Source organism: Coenobita brevimanus, chromosome 112 (genome assembly GCF_032717465.1).
Source record: "Coenobita brevimanus isolate Jiangsu-jjx chromosome 112, ASM3271746v2, whole genome shotgun sequence".
Taxonomy (NCBI): Eukaryota; Metazoa; Arthropoda; class Malacostraca; order Decapoda; family Coenobitidae; genus Coenobita; species Coenobita brevimanus.
Window position 1 is genome coordinate 11832625 of NC_137065.1, and position 22735 is coordinate 11855359.

Sequence of the window (22735 nt, forward strand, 5' to 3'; positions counted from 1 at the left end):
TATATACATAAATGATCTAGACTTAGGAATAACTATTGGTGTTAGCAATTTCGCCGATGACGACTGTCTTCACCTACAAAAGGATCTCGATATATTATACAAATGTTCTAACGATTGACGAATGGGCTCTGACGTGGAAGATTATGAGTTTTTATGTATGATATTTTGATATCTGGTATTTCAGTATAATTTATGCCTGTTTTATATTACATATTTCCATATTTCCTCTATTTTAATGCATTTACATCGTATGACTACAGGGTAAAATACATAATTCAGCCAAATCCTTCCTAATAACAGTCCTTGTTGTACCAAATTTAGTACTTGATATGAATTTATATAACTGTTTGAATTGCTATGATTCCCAACTACTTGTGACCCTTCCTTGCACATTTTCGCTCTCCAAACTGTTTATGGTGTCCTTCTTATTCTCTTCTCTCACAAAACACATTCATATACTCTTATAGTCCGTCTTTTCGTTTTACTTGATTGTTTTCCTCCTCTGCTACTTTATGTCCTCTTCTTGAGACAGAAATTTTCTTTCTCCCTTGGTGTTTTCTGATGTCTCGTCCACACAACTTTGTCTTCATGTTACTCCCATCTTCCTCATGACAGTATCCTAAGTGGCACTTCTTAGCACCTATTCTTTAGTTACCCATCGTGATAATTAAACCCCAGCATCTTGTTGTACCTAATTAATGAAACCTTTGCAGATATGAAAAAGGCATTACTGGGACACAAGAGGATGTTCTGTGATAATGTGTAAAGTAAATCACTATGACAGTGGCGCTACAAAGCTTCCATTGCCACCTGTAATAGGATTGTCAGTAAACTGTTTCAGTCTTTTCTCTGTGTCACTATTGTCTACACATCTGTGTGTGTGTGTGTGTGTGTGTGTGTGTGTGTGTGTGTGTTTCTCCTGCCTGTTTTTTTTCCTTCGATGCCTGATTTATTTTTAACTTTCATATTCTCTGCTGCATGTCATCGCTGTTTTTTTTTTTTTTTTACTTCCATTTTCCTCTGACCAATAGTTTAGTCTTTTTCTGGTGCAATTATGTCCTTCCCGACGTGTTTTGTATATCAGTATTCTCCTGCGCAATTTCCCGTCTCCATTCCGTGCCTATTTCTCCCTATCCCCTCCTTCTCCCCCCACTCCTTCCCTCTATCCCTTCCATCTTCCTACCCCTTTTATTCACCTTTTACTGTACCTTCATTCTCTCCCTCTGCTTCCTCGAACCTCCTTTTTCTTCCTCTCCCCATCCCCCCACCTTCTTCACCCCGCCCCACACTCACACACCCACCCACCGCCTCCAAATAGAATTTCTCTGGAAAATATTCTTTCTATATTTTCCTGCATTCATGTTGAGATTTAGGCGCCCAGGTGGTGCAGTGAGAGGCGAGGACGGCCGATTTTATTTTTCAGCGAACGAAATATTCTGCTGTAGATATGATTAACACAAGAAACGACACTGCTCTTAACGTCTCATGACGGGACAACTCTACTGTTCTATTCCTGGTGATGCCATAAAGTTTATTCAGTTCAGGGCGAGTTACAGAAGTCTATCAGTTGATACACTAGTATTCTGTTACAGCTGATGTCAGACGATATAATTCAGCTCAGTGACTCATAAAAGCCTGAGCTTTGAATAATTATCAGGAATTCAAAATGTGATAAAGGTATATATCTCAATGGCTGTTCAGGATATACGTATGGAAGATGCTACCTGAAAGGGCAAAGCGAGAGTTGTGGAAACATGGTGAAGCTGGTACTTAATGGTTAGGATTTAATACTCGTATTTTAAATACGAATAATCAGCCTAGTGCTTTGTTGCTCGGTAACCGTGCACGGGCTCTTTGCAGACTGGTTCAAAGTTTTGCAAATTTTTCTAAATGTCGAAGGCAAAAAAAAAAAAAAAAAAAAAAAAAAGTAAATGTACAGCTGCGGACATAAATACTAGTCGAGTTCACTATAAAAATAATGAGATGTGAGCACTGGCTTTCAAAACCCACTGAGGCGATCTTCGGAACCCAACAAACATTGCAGCTTTATATACAAGAGTTTCATACCTTCTCGATAGAAAAGAGAGCAATATTATTGTCCTCAAATGTACGTACATAAGAGCTGTTCTTGCGAGAGAAATTGCATCTCAGTTTAAAGCGTTGTTGGAAGGAGAAGGACCTGAATGACCTGAATACTGCATGTACGGTACATTAATGCAGTGTTAAAACAATGAAGGCAAATATGCAAATGAAGTGGAGAATACTGTGGCTCAATTACGTAAAGTGGCCAGTGCTGGGAAGTCTTGGGTAAAAAATAAGGACAGAGAACGGAGGCTCTGGGACAACTGCATGAAGGTGTTTTAGCACAAACTATAACGTATGAGCGTTTGAGGTTGTCTTGGTATGAATCTGTGTAAGAATAAATGTGGAATCTATTATTATAAAGGATAAGAAGTATAGATATTCGAGAAATGCTGAATACGGATATCTGCTGATCCAAGCGTAGAACAGTGTTTAAAGGTATAGATATTTCACCTTAACAAAGACTAACGAATCATTCCCAGGTAAATAGAATCGTCTTGTGTTACCTAACACAGACTAACGAATCACCCTCATGTAAATAGGATCGTCTTGTGTTACCTAACACAGACTAACGAATCACTCCCATGTAAATAGGATCGTCTTGTGTTACCTAACACAGACTAACGAATCACGCCCATGTAAATAGGATCGTCTTGTGTTACCTAACAGACTAACGAATCACTCTCATGTAAATAGGATCGTCTTGTGTTACCTAACACAGACTAACGAATCACTCTCATGTAAATAGGATCGTCTTGTGTTACCTAACACAGACTAACGAATCACCCTCATGTAAATAGGATCGTCTTGTGTTACCTAACAGACTAACGAATCACTCTCATGTAAATAGGATCGTCTTGTGTTACCTAACACAGATTAACGAATCTCTCTCATGTAAGTAAAATTGTCTTGTGTTAGGTAACACAGAATACTTGAGGCCTCGTGACCATGAAAGAGATAATTATTCACGTAAGTTTACTAGTGTTTAATTGATGGATGGAACTGTTATTCTTTGGCTGCCTTGGCTGGGATAGACAGATAGATATAAAGACATACAGATGGAACTGTTATTCTGTGGCTGCCTTGGCTGGGATAGACAGATAGATATAAAGACATACATACATAGAGCTTTTCCTTCCATATGACTGACAGAAGCCACAACAGCCAACAGTGGCAGATAACTGGGTCTGGTTAGTGAGGGTCCGAGGTTGAAACCAGATTTGGGACAACAGGCTTCTCGTTTTCAGTGACGTCTTGCATTCCTTACCTGAGTTTTCATTTTGTTCGTTATTGTTTTCCGTACATTAGTATTCGTCTCTCTCTCTCTCTCTCTCTCTCTCTCTCTCTCACACACACACACACACAGTCAGTTAAATTCATTCATTCATTCGTCATCCGATCCTATGTCGCCCCATGAGGAGCGTAGGAGCCCGGGGCTAGGCAAGTTGGTCCTGACATTTAAAATGAGAGTAACCAGTCTCACTCATCCCTGAGTGGCATTACGTGGGAGATAAAACCTAAACATCCCTTGGATATAAACCTGCACCGGTTCAATCCGACTGGAACGCCTTAATTACCCACTAAACCACCAGGCGCCATAATTTGGTTATATGGTTGCCACCCAGCATAGTAAATGGTTTACTGGTGTAAAGGAAGCCATTTGGCTCGTCACTCAGTGTAGTCACCCACAGGCAGAAGGAAGAGGAAGGAATGAAGGAAAGAAAGACAGAAGAGGAAGTGTAAAGTCACCCGTAGGCAGAAGGACGAGGAAAGAATGAAGGATAGAAAAACAGAAGAGGATGGAAGAAAAGTTGGATGGAGGAGAGGAAAGGGCAGAAACCCGAGAGCAGCACTGCATCGAGTGAGTGGATGATAATCACGTATTTTTTCTTGAAGAGTACGTATTAAAATAATTTAATTAGGGATGAATTAATGCATATTTCTGAAACCGTTACTGATTATCATCATCAACATAATCATCACTACCACCCCACCCACAGCAGACCACTCTCCCTAATAATCCTGCATCTTGCCCCTCCAGCTTGTTCTTGGTCTGTGTCAAATGTATGAATTACAACACAAAACCAAAACCAGGAAGTCACTGGCCATTTCTACAAGATCAAAAACAACTAAAGATGTATTGAAAACTTTATGTTACAGTCTAAATTTACCCCTATTTACAATATTGCAACGTTGCCTGGGGCTCGGCAATAAAGTCCTCTGTTCAGCAACTTCTCTTACTTCAGAAAAAAATTGTCTGAATAATTTCAGGAGTCAGTTACAGAGAACCTACCGATCCCCTCTTTAAGCATTTTAGGATACTAAAAATGCAGGATATATACAGGGTAGAGACACTAAAATTTGTATATAATCAACTACGCCATCCCACTGCCATTAATTTTCAGAATATGTCCAGTCTTCATCCTCACAATTTACGAAAACTAACTTACGACCCCAGAAACCACAGACTGAAAAATTTAAATGATTTGTTACTTATTTTGGTTGTTTAATATGGAATAAGTTGCCAGATGAATTGAAAACCATTACCAACTATGTAACCTTCAAAACGAAAACTAAAAAATATATTGTAAGCCGATACGGATGAAATTTTATATAAATTTTGATATGTCACTTTCATTTTAATTATATTATACATATCACACAAATATCTGATAAGATTAATAGTTTTCTTTTAAATACTCGATGGAAAATTATATAGCGAGCTTTCATTACGTATTGTGCAGTGTTTTCCCTTAACATATAAGGTACAACTATTTATTGAGCTCATAAAAAATATTTAATTTCATGAACTCAGCCTTTTAAATTATGTCTACTTATATTAATATTGTACCCTGTAATTGTTTATAGGCGACATAAAGAATCTGGATTTTGAATCTGAATTTGAAAAGATTGCTGGGAGAAGTGGCGGGGTGAAACGCAGGAAGAGAATGCACTTTGAGTCAGGAAGAGAAGAAGTATGAATGTGAAGCAGTAGAGAAGAAAGAAAATAGGTAGAAAAGAATAGGGAGAACGGGAGGCAGGGAGAGATGAAGGCGGATGAGGTGAAGAAAGAGAGAGAGAGAGAGAGAGAGAGAGAGAGAGAGGACAGATGGGGAAATAAGAAGGCGGATTAAGTATGGAGATACTGGGGCGGGTGGATGGGGATAAGAAGGTAGAATATGTTGTAAGAGGAAGGAATGGTTGAGAGAAGAGTCAGGAGAACAAAGTGAAATAAATGACGAAAAGGTATAGCGAAGAGGTAACGAAGAAGGTAGGAATCTGAGAACATACGAGCGGGAGATGTACTGAAGCTCCATCATCATCATCATCATCATCATCATCATCATCTAATCCTGTGTTGCCCCATGAGAAGAGTATGAGCCCTGGGTTATACAAATTGGTCCTGACATTTAAGATAAGAGTGACCAGCCTCACTCATCCCTGGGTGGCATTACGTGAGCAGTAAACCCCAACCATTCCTTGGATATAAACCAGCACAGGCTCAACCCGACTGGAGTGCTTTAATTGCCCTTTAAACCACAAGGCTCCATAATTTGGTTCTATAGTTAACACCCTGCGTCGTAGACGGTTTCCTGGTGTACAGGAAACTATTTGGCAAGTCACTCAGTATAGGGTCACCCGTAGACAGAGGAAGAGGGAAGAATGGAGGAAAGAAAGACAGAAGCGAAAGGATGGAAAAATGGAAGGAAGAGAGGAAAGGGCAGTCACCCGAGAGCAGGTCTACATCGAGTGAGTGGATGGTGAGCGCCTCCACCTACCACTATTCTGAAGATTGAACTGCGAATAAAGGTAGATAAAGCAAATGAAAAAAGAGTAAAAAATGCATTAAGAAGTACAATAGGAGACGTACATTATACACTGGTAATAAAACCAAGCGAGGCAATGACAGGGAAGAAAATAAAGAAAAAACGCTACATGGACCGACGTTAAAGGGTCAGAGAGAGAGAGAGAGAGAGAGAGAGAAATGAAGGGGGTGATGTGTTTGGCGAGGAAGGGGGTACGTGATCCAAGTGATAAATATACCATTGGGAAGAGGAAGTAAAAAGAGGAAGGCAGGCAGTGCTGAAGCAAAGACAGGAAACTTAGTGAGAATAAGGAGAGGATAATGTGAGGAAGGGGGAAGAATATTTTTGATAAATGATGAATCAAACAAATGCAGGGTTTGGAGGACAAGTAGAAAACAAAAAAAGTAGAAAGAGATAAAAATTTAAAGGGTAAGGAAATATTGGTGAGTGATCATATAATGTATAACCAGAGCTGGCTATGTCAAACCTGAAAATTCAATAGATATAAATGACTGGCTGAAAAAGTGATAAAGAAGAAAGCGCAGAAAATACAAAAGGCAAAGAAAGAAGATTGGGAGGGGGACAAAAGGGAGAGGAGAAACATTTGCTAATGATGTGAGGGAGAGGGCGAAAACACATAAAGGACATGTAAGAGGAAAAGTGATGTAGATTTGACAGCTTGAGAAAGAACGAACGCTGTTGAGGGAAAAATGGAGGAGAAAAGGGATATGGCGAAATACTGAAGTACTAGATAAGTGTTATGTTACTGTTAAATAGGGAGGGTGAGAGACGTGTGGAGAAAATGTGAGAGAGAGAAAGTGAGAGGAAACGAGAACAAGATTGGTTGATAAAGTGATGGGGAGGAGAGAATGCAGAAAATTGTAAGAGGAACACGGAGGGGAAAATGGAGATAGGGCAATCCCGAACTACAAGCCAGGTGGTAGGAGAGAGAGAGAGAGAGATGGGGGGGGGGGCAAGACACACGTGAGAGGAACGTGAGAGCAGTTGGGGGTAAACGAGACAGAACAATGTGTGTAAGAACTGAGGGAATGAGACCCTTGTAGGGACTAAAGCCTGTATATCGGATGAAATGGTGCTGAAAATGTGTGACAGAGTGAGGAAAAACACACCGAGTGAGGAAGAGAAAATGATTCAGCGAACAAGTAGAAAAATATAGTGATATGATGAAACCATAGTAAAAGTGGCAATAACAAAAGGGAAATAGAGACGGGGAGAGAAAATACTTTAAAAACAGTGACAATTTACGAAGATAGACATTATAATTCAGAGAAAGGAAGAATGTGGATGTTGATAATTTTGCATATGAGTGAAAGTATGAGAGCAACGACAGTAGGCTACCAGAGGAGACAAAAGGGGAATGAGTATGAAAATGGAACTTATAATTCTGATGTCAGTCCGAACTGAGGTGGCTCTTGTTATAGTGCGATCGACAACAAGCCTACTGTTATAAATGAACTACCTCCCGTACAAGTGAGAAGGAATGTTGCCTCCCTTAAATTATGTTACAGATACTTTTATGGCAAATCCTCAGACTAAGCTGCATCCTTTGTGCCACCTCTCCATGCCTTCCCCAGCATTACACGTGCATCTGGTAGCGCTCATGACCAGACTGTCACACTGTCTTATTGCAGAACTTCTGCCTATCAGATTTTTTTTTTTTTTTTCCCCGAATTAAATCTCTTTGGAACTCGCTTCCCCAGAGTGGTTTCCTCCCAAACTTCAACCTACAGCTGTTCAAGTCCAACTATTACAGATTTTTCATGAATGGAAGACACCTGTAATCTGGTGTATGGGTTATTTTTTTGTTCATTTGTTTTTCCTTCCTCTGTTCTGTTATAAAAAAAAAAAAAACTCGTATCTGAGCATAATCTGAGTATAATCTGAGGACTGACATAGCAGTAATTAATACTGATGTCAGAGCCTTTGTTGCATACAAGCTATTACTTTCAGCTCCTGAATTTGTATCTGGACTTAAACACATCTGTCTTGTACATTACTTAACCCGCCCCGTCCCGTCGACGTATGGGTACGTTGCAACGATTTGCATTTGCCAGTCCCGGCGATGTACCGGTACGTCATGCAATTGCAAAGTGCATAATTTCGACAATTTTCAAATTTCGCGCTTGATTTGCGGTACGTATCCTCGCATGACCTTCCCCTACCTGCCACCAGGCGGGGACACTCGGCGACCCCTCAAGACCCGCGCTAACCCGCCACTTGTCCACTCACCTGGTAGCAACGGTCCTGCTCAGACATGGCTAAGAGAGGTCTCTCAGAGGGCGAAATTCAAGCCGCCCTGGACGCCTTTACAGGTGACAGTGATTCCCCACTGGACGACGAGGTTGTGGATAAAGATTATGTGCAGCCAGAGGAGGAAGAAACCACCAGCAGTGACGAGGAAGTTCCGTCTCCCAGGAAGCGGCAGTACGTGACTTACCATGCTGCTAGAGAGGGGCAGCAGGCCAAGAAGCCACGTGCAACATCCTATGCCTATCTCCAACGTGATTTGGAACCAGATTTCGATGACGAGGACGAGGACGATGACGATGACGGGGTCGTGGGACGTGCTGCCACGTGGTATGGACGTGAGATAATCACTCATCGTGGCCCAGAGCGCACACCACGTCGGACGAGCAGGTATGGGCCTAGCAATTTGTTTGGGGAGTTAGGAAGTGCCGTGGAGGGAGCGGGGAGTGAAAGGGAAAGTACAGGGAGGATTAGGGAAAGTGAGAGTGACGTGAGTGAGTCATTGCTCTCCCTAGGTAGTGTGAGGCGGCGTAGTGTATCATGTGGGCGAGTGCGGGTGCGTTCAGTATCACGTGGGGTTGTGAGGGAGGGGGAAGGTGGGGAGGAACCACTCCCCAGCACGTCTTCTGCTCCCCAATATTCCACTACAGTACTTCATCCCCACAGCCCCCTAATGTTCCTCAAGGCCGTAAGGGTAAGGGAAAGGGAAAGGGTAAAGGTAGAGGGAAGAGGAGTGACAGTGGGGAAGCCCTCCGCACTCCTTCTCCCCCACCTCCCCCACCAGGATCTCCTCCCCACCCAGACGAAGGCAGTGATGGGGATGATGGGGACGAGGGATTTGTGGGGTGGAATTGGGAGGATGGGAGTGATTTTTCTCCCCTCATTCACCCCTTCACTGAGCAAGGGCGCTCTGGCTGCATTGCTCCAGGAATTCACTGTCATTCCACCAAGTTGGATTTTTTCCACCTGTTTTTTAGTGAGGCATTTGTGGAGCAGATTGTATACCAAACCAACCTGTTTGCAAGCACCCAGCGCCTTGAGAGTGAAAGATTGGGAACAAGGAGTAGGCATTCTATCATATATGATTACCCTGTCTCCCTTTCAGAAATGTTCCTATTTTTTGCCCTGGTCCTTTTGATGGGTATTATACGAAAGAACAGAATTCCTGCTTACTGGACTAGGGACCCTGTTATGTTTACCCCAATATTTGGGCAAGTGATGAGCCGTAATCGGTTTCAACAAATTCTAAGTCGCCTCCATTTCTATGATGCTCATGATCCTGCAAATGCGAACGACACTGATAAAATGAGGCGAATTAGGTTGGTCTTTGATCACCTGAGGCAAAACTTTCGTTCCTCATTCTATCCCTATAGAGACCTCGTCATAGACGAGAGCCTCGTGTTGTGGAGAGGCAATATTTCATTTAGGTAATATATACCCAGCAACAGGCACCGTTTTGGGTTCAAGATCTTTGTTATGTGCAACTGTAGGACTGGATACATGCAAGACATAGTCTTGTACACCGGTGCACAGACAGACATAACAGAAGATCGAAGTATTGGACTGTTGGGAGCAGTGGTAAAGATGATGATAGAAGACTACCTTCATCGTGGTCACGTCCTATACCTGGACAATTGGTACACTAGCCCTCTTCTCGCTCGTTATCTTCACACACATGAAACTGGAGTCTGTGGAACCGTGAAGGTGAACCGGCGTCACATGGCCAAGGTAGGGCGGAAACTTGCAAGGAATGAGGTTGTCTTCTTCAAAGCCAACAACATCCTTGCAACTGTGTGGAACCACAATAGAGAGGTAAGCCTATTGTCAACGGTTCACCGCCCCTTGATGCACCGTACTGATTCAGTTGATTACCGTAGCGAGAACAGGCGTCATATTTGGAAACCTGAGTGTGTCATGGACTATAACATAAACATGCGCCTCGTGGACCAGTCAGACTCCATGATATCGACGGTAGAGTGTGCCAGGACAACGATGAAGTGGTATAAGAAACTGTTCTTTCACTTGCTAGACATCACTGCTCTGAATTGCCACCACCTTCACGCCATGACAACAGGAGTTCAGGAAACCTTTGAAGGGTTTGTGAGGGAGTTCACAAGAGAGATGTTTGCGCGGTATGCTGTAGAAAGGCCCCAACATCGCACCCGCACTGCCCCTATTGCACAAACTCCCCTGAGAATATCAGGCCGCCATCTCCCCACTCCTATCCCTCCCCAGCCAAACAGACCTAGGCCCCAACGCAGGTGTCACGTGTGTAGCAATTCCCGGGTGAGACTCACGACACAGAGGAAGGACACCCGCTATGAGTGCGTGGAGTGTGACGTGGGTCTCTGTATTCACCCATGTTTCAGCGAATATCACATGTTGATGCAATTCTGATATGGTGTGAATGCGACAGGACGCTGAAACTATGAAGTAAATGCGACAGACAGACGCTCAGTGAAATTATCAGTCATGTTGATCTCCAAATATTAGTATAAAGTGCATACGGGTATAACATAAGTGCAAAAATTGAATGTAAGTGTATAAATATGCTGTAAGTGGAAACATATATAGCGAGGGTTTTATGATGCGATATTCTGTCGCTCAGTGCAATAAATACTGCCCGTAATTATATAATTATTATTATTGGAAATGCTTACGGGTATAAGTTCAAATTATTGTAAGTGCTGAAATATATTCTAAGTCAAATATTCATAGCGTGTGTATAGAGATGCGATATCCTGACGCTCAGTTGAATGAATAAGGCACGTAATAGTGAAAATAGAAGTCAACAAGTGGTAAAGTGTGTAATATATGTGAAGAATTAGTATATAAGTGTGTGAGTATTATGTTGGTCGAAACATTCATTGCGAGGGTATTTTCATGCGATATTCTCACGCTCACTTGAATAAATAATGCCAGTAAGTATGTACAGTGCAGTATAGGGGTGTAAACGTGTGTAATGTAAGTGGGAAATTATAATTGGAGTGAATAAATAAAGTAGAAGATGAAACACGAGTGTTTGAGACCGTGGTTGCTACGTGAATATGTGCTAGCATATCGCTAAATGCCCTCGTAATGAATGAAAATAATTGAAAACATTTACAGTGGTGGAGGAAAGGTTCTATGTAAAGGGAAAAATAATAGGAAAGTGATAAAACAATTGGGTATGTTGAAATACGAGTCATAGCGAGTGCGCTTACTAAGCTGATGTGCGCTAAACTTATGCTGCATGTCATCATAATGAATGAAAACATCTGAAAACACTTACAAACAGTTGTAATTGGTAAATTGTCATTGAAACAGAAGTATACAAGTAGAAAAAGTGATATGTTGACTGATACAGGAAACTTAGCATATAGCATGTTACGACTCGGACCTAATTCGCTATGCTAGCGCGATGGTACAATGCTTATTTTTCATATATATGTGTCTGAAATCCATTATATTGTTACTGTTATTGTTTATTAGTTCAAATTCAATAAATATAGAGGTGTTGTGTGTTGTTTCTCCCAGTATTCCTTACCATAGAAAACGTGAGCACCTGGCACGTCCATTACAGAATACGATACCTGGCTCGGGGGACCTCACCTGTTCTGACCACTTATAGACCACGGTAAGCCCTTTCTTGGTGATTTTCCTTCGTTTCTCAACCTAAGCGGAAGTTTGAGCCAAAAAAAAAAAAAATCCAAAAAGGCTGGGGACTGGGGGATGTCGGAGGGTCGGAAAACCTCGGGACGCGACGGGTTAAAAGTCAAATATTGCTTGACCAGGTTGTTTCGTTGAAAGATTCCCTGCACATATAATGCAGGCCGGGCCATACATTAGCCTAGTCAGTGGTGTATGGGCTGATTAAAAAAACGGTAAGTGGGGAGGACAGGACCTGGGGAATGCCCAGCACACACGTCCTGTCTCCTGACTGGCTTTGTGGTGTGTGTTGACCAGATGATCAAGTAGCTCAAGTGACTGTTTTCCTCTGGGCTACTGAAGGTTCATCGGTGCTTGTGCACTTTAGTGTAATGAAATGGAATACTCAGATGTTGCAGTTGATGATATGGGTTTTGAAGGTAATGGAAATAAAAATCGTGGTCATCATATTTCTGTCTTTCTGTTTATTTGTCTATCTGTTTATCTGGCTGATATACAACTTTGAGTCGTGTTAGCCATTTGATAAATAATTAAAGATCGCAACTATCATTACATACATACTATATATCTACTGTATCTATTGCCAGATGCCCCAGTCCCATAAGAGGTGGCCACAAACAAATCTCCTCCATGTCTTCCTGTCCTCCTCTATTTCACTGCCCTCCCCTCGACTCACAACCCCCTCTCTCATATTCCTCTCCACTCCATTCCTCCATCTCATCCTCGGCCCTTCCCTTCCTCTTCCCCCCTCCACCTCACTCACAAGCACTTTCCTCGTCAGTCTCTCGTTCTCTTGCCTCTCCACGTGGCCAAGCCACCTCAGTGTATTTCTACTAATGCTTTCTGTCGCATCCACATCCACACCACAACGCTCATTCACTTCCTCATTTGCCAGACTGTCTCTCCATGTAACTCTACATGCTCCGCTCCTCTCTGATAACTCATTTTCACTGCCCTCGCTCTTGACTTGTGTCCTTCCAACAAAGTCCAAGCTTCACTGCCATATGTTAGGGTTGGTACCCCCAGCTTTACAACCTTAACACAAACCCTCTCCATCCCACACATCTTCATAGCAACACCCACAACCTTACACCAGTCTAATGACCTTACCTTTTCTCCCTTCGCCTCACACACCCATATATGTTTACACGTGCAGGCCACACACACAATATTGGTGGCCCTACAAACCCTCATGTCAGCACTCCTGGCATGAACATTCTGTAAAGAGGGGAGAATATGTGGATAAAGCGAGCAAACAAGAAATGAGGTAAAGATACAGAGTGAAAAAGAATTCACGAGAGAGAGAGAGAGAGATACAGTATTTAGGTGACCTTGAAAGTCCGACAGCATTTGGTTTATCCTCTTTTCACTATACAGCAGATTTGTAGTATTTTCAGGAAAGTGTTCAACACATCTCATAAGGTAGGCTAAATCCGTAAGAGAAAATCAAAATTAAAACATTCCTCTGACAATAAATTCCATGTTGCCAACTTGGCTTACTCTTACGCTTTGTATAATTCATCATTGCTGTATATTAACAGATAGTCAGTGCACGGATCCTGTAATGATAATGTACTGTACATGCTCACTAGAACATACATGTCGGGAGGGAGACATGCTGTAGGGTGGAGGGAGTGGAAAAAAAAGGCTGTGTGGAGTTAGAGAGGGAAGAACGAAGAGACTGGGATAGTGAAGGGAGGGAGGGAAAAACCAAGATACTGGGATAGTGAAGGGCGTGGGAGGGATGAGGAAGTGAACAAGGTGGAGGGGGGACGTGAATGACGAAGTTGGTTGGTGAATGGAGGGAGGGATTAAGAAGCGGGCATGTGGAAACAGGTAAGGATGGATAAGTTGGTTGGTGAAGGGAAGGAGAGATGAAGAGGCGGGCATGTGGAGACAGGCAAGAATAAATAGCTTGGCTGGTGAAAGGAAGGAGGGATCAAGAGGCTGGTACGGTGGAAGGAGGGATAGAGAGATGAAATGGTGGGCAAGATGGGGGAAGGGAGGGATGAAGAGGTGGGCAGTGTGGAAGAAGGGAGGGATGAGGATGAGGACAGAGTGGACGGAAGGAGGTCGAGTCTGGCATGGTGAAGGAAGGAAGGTAAACGGGAGATTTATTGGGCTGAAATACTTGCTAAACAAAATTGGTAAAAGAAAAACATGTTAAATAAAATGCGGAAATAATAACGAGCCGAGTGAAGAGAAGAAGAGCGATACAAAAATGCATACTAACAGCCGACTAACTGTTAAAACAGGATCACACACACACACACGGAGATGGTGAAATGGAAGCTAACAGTTGACTTTTGTGCCCTATACTCTCCTCACATTCTCCCCTCCCCCTCCATTAACTTTCCTTATCTCACTTCTTTCTCCTCTTTGTCAATTCATCTCTCTTTTTCTCATTTTTTCATATCTCTATTTTTCACTGATTTCTTATAATTTTCCTTCACTTTCCATTTTTTGCCTCCCATTGTATGGATGGTGGAAGGACCAAACGGTGATAGTGGCGACAAAGAGTTAGTGTTAGCGCGGTATGTCTTGTGGAAACCAGAGAGAGAGGGGGGGGGGAGGGAAAAATAACAAAAGGAGAACAATAGGAGGCAGTAAAATGAGAGAAAGAATATTTATTCTTTCATTACAAGAGATTTTCCGTAAGTTGAATGAAAATATCCGTAGGTAATAAAAGCAAAATAGAAAAGACATCCTGGTACTGAAGGGGACACATGATTCTAACCCCTTATTACTGTACCTCATTTTTATAGTTGATTAAAGCCCTCAGGAAGTACTAGGAATTACCTGGATTCACTGTATTGCAAGGTATACTATGAATGCATTTATTTCTTTGTCAGCATTTTTCAAAACATTTTCAGTACATATAAGGGGTTTCTATCAGGCTCAATAAATTTGTTTAGTAGTCGTGATATGAATATTTTTGCGGAGATAACTGCCTTGCATTTTATTTCATATCCCTTTCATTCTTTCTTTTTGACAGTTTTTTTCCCTGTCACATCCCTTCTCTCTCCATACGTCTTGTTTTATTATTACTCATCTCTGCAGAACATACCTCTTCCTGCTGTAACGCGTTGACTCACATGACGTCTCTTACATTTTATTCTTACTGTTTTCAACTCATTTGATTCAACTTGGAAGAGACTGCATGCTGGAGAGGCTATATGAATTCTTTATTAAACCTTACACTACTTGGGAACTATTTCAAAGCAAAATGTAATTGTCTGACAATACCAAGAATAAAGTATACAATGTGTCACTGTACTCAAAGGGTTAAAGGGAAAGAGGTATTTATCTGTGTGTTTTTGTTGGCATGTGTACCCTTGATGACAGAAGGGTGTGACACTGAAGTAATTTTGTATGGGTCTAAAAACATCTGCCTGTATAGATAAAGGATTATGAAACCTTCATGCTTATTAAGTCTAATGTATTACGAGTCCTGTTTGCTCCTTTCAGTAGTACAAAGTTCACATTTGAGGTGGTTTACCGCAAACACGCCTTTATTCACACACACACACAAAATGAATAATTCTGTTCACACTATCACTATCACCCAGACAATACTCATGTAATGCCTCTGAGTGCACGTATCCTTCATCCTGGAGTGATTGCCACACACCAGTGCATGAATCATTTGTTATCCTCAGTTCCTCAGGCACTCAAGTGGCCAGTTCTCAAAAAGTCTTTCTCCCTCTATCCTTACGCCTGCATTATAGCCTTTACTCGATCAAATGAAAATGTGTCCAGGCATCTCTGAAGGTCATCTTGATTTTCAGCAAATTTTGTCCGGTCACAAAGTATTTTCAGATTTTAGGGAAGAAAATAAAAAAAACAATTACAGGGACAACAAGAAGCCGCTGGAAAAAAGATGTGAAAGAAAACTCACAGAGCATATATGATATCCGTCTCAAGGTCTCCAACACTTTTGCTGACACTTTCAGATAAGAATGTAAAAAACTAAGAGTATTTTAAGTTGGAAAAGAAAGTTGAATGGTTTGGAGGAGATGGAAGTACAAGGTTGCAACAGAAATCCTGGGGTGGAACACATAGGTGAATTTATGATCAATTCAGTGTCCTAACTTAGATATGTTTTTACAGGAAGAACTAGACGAGGAAAGATTCTGCATTCCCTTCCCTGAATTTTCCTGCAGAAAATTTTTACAACCTGCAATTATTTTCGTCTCGCAGCTAAGATAACAGGCAATTAATTATACATGCGTTTGTGTTTCTTGGTGCTGACATCTTCCTAACATCGGCATCAGCGTTGGAACGTGTGGATAACCATCTTGCCTCTTAGCTCTCTCTCCTCCCACTCCAGGCCATCATAAACGTAGTCTCCCCCCCCCCATCTCTCTCTCTCTCTCTCTCTCTCTCTCTCTCTCTCTCTCTCTCTCTCTTAATATGCTTTATCCACTATACCTTATCTTCAACCCAACTCTATAGTAGGTTCCACTTTTCTCTACAATAGTTTTTCATCATATGACTAATATTTCATTGCATCTGCCTCTTAACAGTGCTCAGTACTGAAAGAATAGATACTGGTTATTCTAATTTTATTTAAACCATTATATGCAAGGAGTGTGAGTTCGGATGAAGGTTTCATATTCCACAACGGTAACCTTTCTTAAGCGTAAGTTACGCATTAGTTCGTTATATTTATACTACTATCGTTTGTCATAGACCCTCGTAACTCCTCAACCAAAATAAGGTTAATATTACAATTCAATTTCTGTGCATACTTGTTGACTGCAAAGATCGATTACTTGCGTCATGGATAGTTTTCCAAATTACAACTGGGGTGAGTAGAGTAATTGTGTGTAAAACAATGGCATACAGTTGATCATGGGTAGTTTGAATGAAAAAGCTAATACAAAACCAGTAAATCGCTTGATGTAGTGGTTTAATTGACAGGAAAATATTTAAATATTTGTACTGAAGGTTGTACGAGTACATCATACTAGCCCTATCAGGTTTCTGGGCAGGGCAGATGATGTCTGTGCTAGAATCAACCACTCACACTGACCCACATCACCGCGGCCCGATATGTTACTTTGATCGCTCTGTGTAAATACACTTTTCATGATAGAATGTTGGTTTTGGTGTCATTTTAAAGTTGAATAGTTGTACTTTATCGTAGTATGTTCAAAAAAGGAGAACAACGAAAATAAAATGTCAAAAAGATGACTTGAAGTTAGGAAAAAAGCAAAAGTTTTATACCTTGCCGTTGAAAAATATTCGGCAAAAAATAATGAGTAAAGATATGTAAATTTGGATTAAACCATGCAAAAATACAATAAATTACCTTTACAATGATATATAGATTATGGTAAATTTTGCATTTCATTGTTCAGTAAAAGCGAAAGGAAAGAGATGCACAATTTTATTTTAGTCTCGGCCTCATATTCGCTTCGCGATGTTTTTCTTTGATCGGTCAGTGTACACTTTTTATGATGGGAAGCTGGTTGTGGTGTTATTTTGAAGCTGAATAGTTGTACTTTATCGTAGTATGTTCATAAAAGGAAAACAAAGAAAATAAAAACTCAAAGTGATGAGTTGAAGTTAGGCAAAAAACAAAAATTTTATACCTTGCTGTAGAAAAATATTCACCAAGATAAAGAAACAATGCCATGAGGCAGACCAGCTGTGCAGTACCGCCACACATAGAGCAACCATTCCGTGGCAACATGCACGAGCCTCTGTTACGATGCAGAATGTGGAGCATAACCATATCATAAACGGAAAGGGTTATTAACACTTAGGGATTAGGGCAAATTCCTTTGTTTTCATTCACATATAACATCAGAAGACAAAGGATAACGTCGAAGGTACTTTCATGACATTGTAATGCGTGAGATGACAATGAAAGTATAGTATACAATATATATATATATATATATATATATATATATATATATATATATATATATATTTATATATATATATATATATATTTATAAAACCCATTGGAGCCCAGTGTCCCTAGTATTGGACAGAACTGGGATTTTTTCAAGTCTTTATAAAGTAGGGAACCCTATGAGCTTAACGACTATGAGCCGATAGGCGAAGGGCGGTACGCTTAGTACCCTCCCAGTGCGATTCCTCGCCCAGCACCCCTGGGATCCATTGGGATATATATATATATATATATATATATATATATATATATATATATATATATATCTTAAAAAGACTTTGTATAAACTTGTAGAGATGTTATATATTAGACTTGTGGACGAGCGGTTGTTATACGTGAGTAGCTTTGTAAGTAGATAATCTTCGTTCCCATTTGTCATGCAATGACAGGAAAGGTAAAGAATAGTATGGGCCTATTTTTATTTATCTTGAAAATATTAACAAAGTCTCAGACACACGAGTGAAGTATAAGTAGAGTCCCGCCTGCTACCTCGTCTCTCTCTCTCTCTCTCTTCCATGTTGCTAATCCCTTCTCCCTACTACCTGCCTGTTCTGTGGCTAGCCTCCTTCTGCCGCTCTGCTTCCTAAATTCTGGTGTAGCAGGGGTCGTGTCACGTGTGTTACACTGTTGTTGGAAAGTTCTAGAAGCCTGTGTGTGAGTATGTGTGTATGTGTGTGTATGGTCACGACACGCTGTTGTGTGCCTATAAAGCATTCCTTGAGTTAAGAAAGTGTAAGCATGTTTAGCATTGCTCGATTCTCGCAGACACAATACCTTCTCATCATCTGACTTCCTGCTTCTATCTATCTCTCTATCTATCTATTTATCTATTTATCTATTATGATTTGTAATTATAATATGGAGTCCTAACATATGCTCGGCCACGCCGCTGGAGGTCCTCAGACAGCAATCATCATGGACATATGCTGATTTATTAGTACATATCTATATATCTATCTATGTATTGCCAGATGCCTCAATCCCCCTCTCTCATATACCTCTCCACCCCATCACTCCATCTCATCCTCGGCCTCCCGCTCCCTCTTCCCCCCTCCACCTCACTGACATACACTCTCTTCGTCAGTCTCTCACCCTCCATCCTCTCCACATGGCCAAACCACCTCAGTGTGCTCCTCATAATGCTTCCTATCACATCCACATCAACACCACAATGCTCCTTTATATCCTCATTCATCAGCCTGTCTGTCCATGTGACTCCACAGGCTTCTCTTAAATAACTCATTTCCACTGCTCTCACTCTTGACTTGTGTCCTTCCAACAACGTCCAAGCTTCACTTCCGTACGTTAGAGTTGGTATCACAATACTGTCATGTAGTAACTTTTTCACTTCCAAGCTCACTTCCCTGTTTCTTATCACTGCTTTCAAAGAACCAGCAACCTTTCTTCCCTGCTGTACCCTTTCAAGCACTTCACCATCCAAACCTCCATCCTTACTCATCACACTACCCAAGTTCTTAAACGTACTCACATTTTCCAATTCCTCACCATCCAACCTCGCTGTACATTCACTGACTTCACCTCTCTCAAAGACCATCACTTTACTCTTCCCTACATTCACCTTTAGATTCCGTTTCTTACATACTCTCTCAAACTTATCCACCAAGCCTTGCAGCTCCCCTTCGTCTTCACTCAACAACACAGTATCATCTGCAAACAACAGTACAGGGAGTTTCCAAACACTATCCTCTCTCACCAGGGCCACTCCAACATCCACTACCCTACCTTCACCTCTTTTATTACCCCATCCATGTACAGATTGAATAACCATGGAGACATGACACATCCCTGTTTCAACCCAACTTTCAAAGAGAAAAATTCACTTAGTTCACCATCCACACGCACTGCAGCCTTCGCACCATCGTACATACTCTTCACAGCATTCAACAACTTCCTATCTACTCCATATATTCTTAACATTTTCCACAATCCTTGTCTATCCACCCTGTCATATGTTTTCTCCAAATCCATGAAAGCCGCATACAACTTCTTTCCCTTCTCTAGAAACGTTTCCACTAAAGATCTAAGAATGAGTATCTGATCTACACAACCTCTTCCCTTCCTAAAGCCTCCCTGTTCTCCTCCAACTAATTTCTCTGTTATTTCTCTAACTCTGTCAATAAGTATCCTACAATACACTTTTCCTATTACACTAAGAAGACAAATGCCCCTATGATTACCACACACTTCTTTTTCCCCTTTTCCTTTATAAGGGAATAATTATACCTGACTTCCAATCCTCCGGGACTCTACCTTCCTCCCAGGCCAATCTGCACATCTACCACATCCATTCTACTACTATCTCTCCCCCATGCTTCAGCATTTCACCACACACTCCATCAATTCCTGGGGCTTTCCCCGATTTAACTTTCTTCATTGCTTCCACAACTTCTATCCTACTGATTTCTTCCTGTCTTCTCACCTCCCTCCTTCTCCCAGCCATTCCCCAGCCACTTATACTCGCATTACTTCCATCCTCTACGTTCAACAATTCCTTAAAGTGTTCTCTCCATATGCTCACTTTTTCTCCCTTCTCCACTAGTAACCTACCATTTTTATCTTTCACTCCCCTGCTAACTTCACTTCCACCCTGTCTTACTCTTTTCACCTCTCTCCAGAACATTTTCTCACAGTCCCTCCACTCTACAATCAAATTCCTTCCAAATTCCTCATCCACTCTCTTCTTACTCTCTCTTACTAATCTTTTCACCTCTCTCTTTCTTTCTACAAATAACTCTCTCTTCCGCCTCTCAACTTCTTCCACGCCCCTATTTCTCATCCATTCATTGTATGCTCTCTTCTTTTGTGCCACAGCCTGTTTCACCTCTTCAGTTCACCACGCTGTTCCTTGCACCCCCCTCCGTCTTCTCTTCCTTCCACACACCACATCACATGCTACACATATTTCTTCTGTAAATATCCTACACACACCTTCCACGTCTCCCATCTGCTCCAATTCATATTTGCCCAATCGTTCCTCCACTTCTCTCTTATACTCTGCCTTTTTCTCATCGTCTTGTAACCTTTCCACTCTCCTTGCAACTACTCCTTCCTCTCATCTTTCCCTTCTTCTATTCCTCCATCTTACTTGAATTCTAATTCTGGCCACCACCAAGTAGTGGTCAGAAAGTCCACTCCCCAAACCTCTATACACTCTTGCATCCATTACACATCTTCGGATCCTTTCATCCACACACACATAATCAATCATTGCCTTCCTTTCATTCAGTTCACCACCCACCCTTCTCATCACTCGCCATGTATACCTGTGGATCATTTTATGCCTGAAGAGGGTATTGGCTATCACCAACCCCCTCCCAGCACAAATGTCCACTAACGCACTGCCATTCTCATTTATCTCAGCAGGCACACCCCACTCACCAGCTATCCCATCCACCTTCACATTCCCAGCTTTACCATTCATATCACCAGTCAAAAACACTCTCTCATTCCTTCCAAACTTTTCCATGCACACTTCTACATTTGTCTAGAACTCTTCTCTCACTCTTCTAGCATGATCTTGCGTTGGCGCATACACACACACAATCGCCCACATTTGTATTCCAACTTTCAACTTTACCCACACAGTCCTTGACCCAACTGATCCATACTGTCTTATGCTCCTCTTCCATCTTTTACTCACAACTATACATACTCCTTCCTTTGTCCTCTCATTTTCACCTACTCCTGCAGATATACCCCATCCATATTCCCATTCTCTCACACTTTCTCCTCTCCATTTTGTTTCAGTTATTCCACATACATCCACTTTCGCACCCTCAAGCACCTGGACAATCTCTCTCTCTTTCACCTCATCATTCGCTCCCCTTACATTCCAAGTTCCAATTACCATGTCCTTTGTCCGGTCCTTGGTCGTCATCGTTTGGTCAGTCCTTGTCCGAGGCTTGTTGTTTGTTTTTTTTAGTTAGTTGTTTTCCGGGGAGGGGCACTAACCCTCCGTCAACCCTTTTAGTCGCCTTTTACGACAAGCAGGGATACTGGGGGAGTATTCTTGAAAAACCCCCCTACCCCCATATTGATTATAATATTGTATACATATAATATTCATGGTAAATTGCAATGATCTAGTAATATTGCATTTTAAACAAGTTGTATACATGTTTGAATAAATGCAATGGTTGTTGTATGACATTTTGTAAGATGTGTATGTATAACAGACATACGCATGTAATTGTGAAATAGTAATACTGCTAGGTTATACATTACATATAGAGTTATCCCTTTAGTAATGTCTAATATTTCACCTAACTTGTATGATGATACTGGTAATACAGAATTGTGGTATAACTGTATGACTTATATTATTGTAGTAACATTGTGGTAATACATAATTGTAACATTTTATGAATTGTTACATAATATTGTGGTAATGCATAATTGTGTTGGCCTTATAATTGTAGTTACATTTTGTTAATGAAGCTGTTACATAATTGTGTTGGCCTTATAATTGTTGTTAAAGTTACATAAAAGTTATGTCACGGGGTTTTTAAAATAGACCTGTAATTTTGATATAAATTGTTTTATATTATTTGATAATATTATTCAATAATATTGAAGAGCAGAGACAATGATTGTCTTGCTACATCAAGCAACGATTACTTTACGCTGGCTTGTGCACGATTCTCTAAGAACGAGAATTTATAAACTTTCTCAACAGTACACAGCAGAGACTAATTACTCACAATTGCTGAATTACTGTACTGTTAGCCTCTGGAGAAAGTTACATCACCCCTGACAATAAATAACTAATACTAATAATAATAACATCAGGTTCTTGCTGATGCATTAACTCCTGGCACAACGGATTTTAAGTTAATACAACAAGACTGGTCTAAGTACCAGTTATGAAAGCAAACGTTTATGCAAGCTAGGAGCTATATGGAAAATAAGCTTAATTATGGAGAAATGAAACAAGATTTTTACTCTACATTAAGCTCAAGAAATAGAACTGTTAAATTTATTAATT